Consider the following 7,548-nt stretch of genomic DNA (forward strand, 5'->3'; position numbering starts at 1 on the left):
TTTCTTTCTCGATATTCCATTTCCAGGGTATTGAAACAGCATGGGATTTTATGGTCCATTACCTTCTACAGTTCACGTAATCCGTTATCACTTGATTAAATATGTATTAAATAAAGGATTAACTATATGATCGATCAGTTTATATTATGTTTATCTACTTTTTCTATTGATTTAAAAAACATACTATATGATTATTTTCGTTTTTATTTAATTAAGATATAATTATTTTAGTTTTTATTTAATTAAGATGTGATCACCACGGGTTAACTTAGGTTACGGTTAACAGATTAAGTGAAGTGACATTAAAATATTTTAGTATAATTATACATTTGGTTCTTGTTATTTACATATTCTTTTAATTTAATCATACTTTTAATAAATTGAAATAAATTTAATCATCCAATCAATGTTACCACGGGTTACCATTCAATTAGAGGACTAATTTTATTTTAATTTAATATATTTTATTCTTGACATTAAAAATAATTTTTTTAAATTAAGTTAATAATAAAATATTTTTAATAAGTTAATATAAAAAACATTTCTTAAAGTTAACATATAAAAATATTATAAATGATAACATGTGACAACATTGACACATGACATCATTCAATTGAAAAATTAAATTTATTTTAATTTATTAGAAGAAAATTAAATTGAGAAAATATATGAATAACAGAGACCAATATGTGTTTATACTGAAATATTTAATTGTCAGATCACGTAATTTGTTAATTATTAACAATAGTTAACACGTTATGATCACATCTTAATTAATTAAAAACGAAAGTAACTATACATTAAATTTTTTGAAATTAATGAGATAAAGTAAACAAAAAACAAACATAAGTGATTAATTATGTAATTAACCCTTAAATTAAAAGGAAAGTGATCAATATATAGTTTACCCTAGTACAAATTCAGGTATCAAATAGTAGTTTGGCATAAAGCATTAATAATAACTTGAGGTAGGTAAAGTAAAATGTTAATGGAAGTTCTCACAATCCACATGCTTCCATATTACAAAGTACCATACAACACCAACATTCGTGATTCATCCACCTGCAACTTTCCGTTCTCGATTCCTCAGAACTTTATTCAGCCTTGACGAAGATTTTTCTTAGTATTCAAGAGGCACCATCGATGCAATTCCATTAGCCGGGCCTCGTAAGTCCTGTCTTCTCATGTAGTCCTCGCAGTGGTTGCTGTGGCCATTGCTGGCCTTTGACTTGGAACAGAAATGGTAGGTTTCTGGCCTTCTTTCCCCATTTGTTGAACTTCCAGTGGAGACGGAATCTTGATATACCACACGCTGTTCACGAATTCCCTGATGATCACAAAAGCACACAACGGGAAAGAAATCCGAACAAGTTAAATCAATTAAAACCAAATCTTGAAACGCAAAAACAAGTGTCGTCCTAGTGATGCAAACTAGACTCGACTACATCATAACTCGGAAGTACTTTAGAATGGTTATATGATCTCAACTTCAATGAAGAATAATAAATTGCACGACTTTCAAAACTCTTCAATCCACCTTTCACACCTCTTTAACCCTTTCATTTGGTAAGACCGTTTTAGAATCAACAAATACTTTAATCCTATATTGCACACAAGGAACAATCTCATAACTACACCATAACTCTGAAGTATATTAGATCAGTTATACAATCTCGACATCAATGAAGACTAATAATTTGTAAGTGTACGACTTTGGATTATATGTTTAATCTCTTTAATAAACCTTTTACCCCTGTTTAACCCTTTCATTTGCTTGACCGTTTAGCATCAGCAAATACTTAATCCATTAGGAACAATCAAAATCCTTCTTTGGTTTAACTTTGATTGGTGCCTCAAATTATTACCCCTATATTTTAGTAAATACCATTCAAATTTATTTTCCAATACAATTAGTTTTCTAGTAAATAATGACCTTTAAGGGCATAAAATGCATAGTTTTATACTTATGGTCCCTACTTCCCCCACGGTAAACTACGCCTTCTCTTCTAAAATTTTAGTCACTTGCAGATTAATACCACAGATGCCATTTTATGAGTTTCTATTTTTATAAACCAAGTGTATAATATTTTCATCAAGTCCTTGGATCTCTAAATCTTTCTGGATATAATAGTCTATCTACCGAGCATAGTTCGCATCCATTCAAACCAATTGGAACTTACATGGGTGGTAGAATCAAGTTTTGAGCTTCTGTGTATATAAGGAAATGGCTAATTCTATTTTTCCCCATCGTGTTTTACAAGGACTCGAACATAGATTTTAATAGCCCAAGGTAAAAGTTCAACTTGGAATCAAGAACCCAACTTAAGCACCTCATGCAATGAAAATATACAAAACTTCATATACAAATACCATTATTGCTTCTCACAGCATCTTTAAGCTTTGCATTACCGGTTGCTTGTCTAATCACCTAATCTCTACCTATCGGAAATTTGAACACGGCACAGGAAATCTAATCAATATCACGGAATCTTGATAGAAGCAAATTTTCAACAAAAGTAATAAGAGCTATCATCCGGAAATACAGCACAATAATCATAAAGGAGAGAGGTTTTCCATTGCTATCTTAACAGTCGAGGCAATTTTTCAAAAATAAATAGTGGGTTTGGAACTTACTGCCATGGGTCATCACCAAGGAGAAGAATATCATTCTCCCTGTCGACAAATACAAGCTGCCAGCCTGATCTTTGAGGGTCCTCTAATTGGCCTTCAAGGCCAAACATTTGAGCAAGCTCACAACGCAGCTCATCATAGCTGCCGAACTTAGAAATATCCAATGAGCGCCCAAAGAACCCCGACTTGTGAACCTTTCAGCAAACATTAGATACAAAACCATGAGTATCGCATGCCATGAGATAATCCATTAACGAGTTTTCCGAATAAATTGTCAGTCTCCAACACAATATCATCAAATCGTATACGGCATGAATCAATCCATAACATTGTGATAACTAGTTGGTTTGTACACCTTACTAGCTAGATAAGACAACACCCACATATTTGACCAATCTAAATATAATCAAAGATACATTTGCATATGTAAGGGAAAATGTTATTACCTTCACAAAGGTTCCGGTTGGAGGGTTTACTTGGTTTACATTTCCAGAAGACTGCAAGTAACCTGATTTATGCACACAACTTGAGGTTGTCATGTCTAAATTAAGAGGAAAATCTGCACCAGAAGCACTTGTGAAATTTGAAGCAGCATACGGCAAAGACAATGCATCATTTTCATTCTGGCTGTTTTTCAGGTTTGTCATTCCGTGCTGCAGCATAAGAGATGAGGAATCAATGCTAACCCCAAACAGAAGATTGTTCTGCGGATCAGTTGCACTGTGGTATGCAGAATACTCCCTTCCAGGAAATGGAGGTAATAAGTTCTGAAGTTCAGATACATTTGACTGTGGTGTTTCCAACTGTTCAACCTGGGACAGTAGACAGTTACTTGCTCCGGATGAAACCTGTGGTTCAATAGCTATTGGATTGGACAAGAAAGTAGAAGAGATATCCGGGTTTGATCCATTCGAGTTGAATAAATGGGGAAGCTCCGGTCTGGGATAAAGAACCTAAGATACTTTGCATAGAGGAAACATCAGATGTGGCTATGGAGTTCCCAAGAGGATCAGAAAATGTCTGCTGCTGGCATTGTGAAGCAACAGCTGGCAGAGATGAGGACTGCACATGGCTGGCTGAAGCAGAAGGAGAAGCAACGATTACATTAGAAATCTGCTGCGGAACAGGTGGCAGTTGCTGTGTTAGTTGAGACTGTTGCTGTTGCTGTTTTTTGTTGCTGATCATTGTACAAATTGGGGCACTGCAACTGCTGCAGAAGTTGAACCTGTGAAGCGGTCTGATTCTCCTGAAAACTCAGTTTTTGTGTTGGGACTGCTGTAACATCTGCCTCTGAATTAGGGAAGGCGACCCAGTAGATGTGCTCTGGTTTCGCTGAAATTGCAAGAGAGAGTGGGAGCCTATTCTTGAAGAATCAACAGTCCTCGTAGCCTGAAGTGCGGCAGTTGTCATAGCATGGTAAACATCAGGTTGTACACCTGGTATTGAAGAAGTACCAACCCTTGGTTGTATCCACGGTGCAGCTCCAAATCCCTGGAAGTTTACAGACTGAATTCCTTGATCACCAACCCCACCTTGAAGCAATGTCAATTGGGAATTGATGCCTATATCGCCATCTTTGAAAGCTGCTAAAACAAATTAAATCGATTCAGTACAGAAAATTGTGTACTTCCAATCACCAATAGCAGATATTCTAGCATACCATGGAAGGAGGGTAGTGCAGATGACCATGGCCGCTTCAATTGCAGAGGGAAAGGTGATGGATACATAGGGAAGGATGTTAATGGCTCAATCTCCCACAAGGAAACCCTAGGTTGCCTCTCTCTTGCAGTGGATTCATCCCAGCCAACCTGAAAATAGTAGACTGTCATGTTGGACTTCAATGAACACATTGCCTTTAAACCCAAAATGAAGGGGAGGAAAAAATCAAAGATCGGAAACACTAATAGAATAGAACTTCAAAAATACCGTAACAGAGCGCCAATGCGAATTTGGCCAGCGAACAGGGTCCAAATCGCTAATGCCAGTTATTGTACCCATATATCTGATTAAAAAAATCTAGTTAACAATCAGTCACCGCTATCTGTCAACTATACTACAGTCAATTTGACTGATAAAAGTATTTACTTGAGGCAAAATAAAAATCATTGCTGCAGATGAAAACATCATAAATTTAAGCAATTCCCGTAACCAAGAAAACATTTAGAAAATTAAGACCCACCGGCGGACACTTGACTCTTCTGTCTCAAATAGCATTCTAAACCGCATGCCGGCAGAAACCCGGGTGTGATAGACTGCTTTAACATACTTGGCAAGAGGAATCACAAACTCTGAAGGACTAGCCCTGCAATCAAGTCACTGTAAATGAACAAATCTTGCGTCGTTATGGCATCAGACTTTCTCAATTAGTATGGGTTGTAAAATATAGTAAAACGGCTATTGGTTGCAGCTGCATGAGCTGCTGCAGCAAGAAGACCAATGTGCATGCTATCACTTGATAAAACAGAAGAAGGCATAACAGTCTGAGGACGATTTGCCCTCCGTATACCCAAAAACAATTGATTCTTCTCATTACTGGTAGAAGAAAACCAAACAAAAAAATGAGAGGAAACCAGACGATTATAGACCGTAGCAAGCTCAAAGATCAGTAGCATGGCATGAAAAAGCAGTAAAGCAGTAACAACTGTCAACATATAAATGGTGCAAACTAGAGCTGGCAAAGCTGACCCAATCAATTTGAACAAGGAAAGTCACCCAAAACTAAAATTAATTTCACTTCAAAACTTAAACCTGAAGCAACTCAGACATAAAATGACCCAACCACCCAATTGCCACCTCTTCACACTAGTACAATGCATACAACTAGGCTCATCACTCCAGAAATGGAAAACAGACAAAAACTTCATTAGCGAATATATATTGATATACCAAAAAAATAAATTGGCATTCATAATTTTTTGCTGCCAAACCTAGCAGGGTGACTTCAATGGATTGATTCAATCAAGTTCCATCATGGATTTGATAGCTATTAGTAGGATCCAGCCAATCACAGTGCAAACAACTGAATCACCAAATAAAAACTATTTACCAGATAAAAAGGACTGAGTCACCAGCAACAAGTCTCTTTGCGCTAACAAAAACACTCCATCCGGTCGTAAGGAGATGCCTCTTCGGCTGGCCTGCGTACGAGAACAAAGACAAATTGATTAGTAGTTAGAATTACACCACTAAAAGTCAACTTTTTCATCAAAAAGAAAGTGTCTATCTCCGATTCCATACAACATTGGATCCTGATAAGTAAACCATGAAGAGTACAAAAAAGCAGATGATTAATATTCATAATCTCCTCACATTTCTTATGAAAGAAAAAGGACTTACGGACTTGGGCACATCACATCCACAACATGAAGAGTATAAAGACAAAGGGACTGAGGTAAATCGCCAGAAATATTTTTATTCTATCAGGCAAACACATCCACCACATCTAAGCACACATTCCGAAAAGAGAGGAACACTTGCAAAGGTCATCATATTTCACAATGTGCGAACACCAACATGAACCAAAATTTAGTCCAGGAAGTAATGTCTAAGTGAAAAGTGAGAAAAAACTAACACTAACTAAACATGTTGATATGCCAACTCCAGAATCAAAACATAGCACACATCCAACAAAGTAAACAACAAGAAAGAATCATCTGTAAATCTTATTAAGAGATTTCCTATTCCATTAACTTTTCCTTATTCATCAGTAATAAGTATGTATATTAACCATACTCTAAAAGAAAATATCTAAATCTCAGTATGTATATTTTAACGAGGCCTCCACTTCTTATAAAAAAAAATCTCAGTTAGAGAGATTCTTAGCCACAAATTAACAAGAGCATACTGATTCAGAATATAGCAAGGATATTTCCTGGCTCATCAACTAAATTATTCTTAGAGAAGTGTTAGAAACAGCTATATCCTAGGGTTAAAAAATGTTACAGCACATCATAAAGTTTAATTTGCTGGATATAAGCTGAAAACAAAAATAAATAAATACAATGACAAATAAAACAATGAAACCATGATATTTAGAAAATTCTTCACAATGTCTTGGAACACATTAGTGTAAAGCTATTTTAATCTACCTCGAAATATATGTCTGAATTTCCACTCATTATCATGAAGATCCCTGGCAATCAACTCTTGAACTGGTGGTTGCCGGGTGTAGTCCTAAAGGTACAATAAATATTTACTTTATGAGAAATTAGTAAAAGAGAAAATGTGCAAAACTAATTCAAGTAAAAGCAGAAGCTAGTTAATTGGATTGCTTGGAACCAACTAAAACTCACAAGAGGAGGAAAGACTTTCTCAGCAGCACGACGAGGATCAGAAAATCCTCCATGAGTGCTAGTGTCACTTGCTGTAAGTGTTTTACAAAAATAATTGGTTGGTTGTTTGCTGGGAGCACGCATGTAACCCCCCAGACCGATGCGGAGGATCCGATCCGGGAAGTCACATTAGGGCCACCGGAGTGACCCACTGTAAAAAATAGCGGAAAATTTAAAACTTTTATTAAAACATGTAACTTATAAAATCAGTTGTCACTATTTAAAAATAAAACAGATTTCCAGACTCGTATATAAATCAAAATACAATTACATGCCCCCTAATCACATGTACCATTCTCTGCAACAACGCCGGAAAAACTCCCTTACTGAAGTCGATAGATACACTGATACAATTCTTTTAACCTGAAAAGGTGAGTAATAGAGTGAGCTTCGAAAAACTCAGTAATACAAAACTACCAGATGATGCTGAAGAACGTGCAAATACATATAAACATACATATCCTTATTATTTCCAAACATTTATAGATTTTTATGCTGAGCAGAGATCCTACTGATATTTCAGATGGTAACGGACAATGAGATTTCAGTTCAGACAAATATTTCGGATGACTGAGTTCAGGAGATC

General features: G+C 35.9%; 1 pseudogene; it reads right to left on the bottom strand.

Annotated features, from left to right (window-relative positions):
* Positions 1 to 913: 913 nt before the first annotated feature.
* Positions 914 to 7,107, bottom strand: LOC120126453 (annotated as a pseudogene).
* Positions 7,108 to 7,548: the final 441 nt, after the last annotated feature.

The sequence above is a fragment of the Hibiscus syriacus genome, unplaced genomic scaffold, assembly GCF_006381635.1.
Source record: "Hibiscus syriacus cultivar Baekdansim isolate YM2019G1 unplaced genomic scaffold, ASM638163v2 tig00001418_pilon, whole genome shotgun sequence".
NCBI lineage: Eukaryota > Viridiplantae > Streptophyta > Magnoliopsida > Malvales > Malvaceae > Hibiscus > Hibiscus syriacus.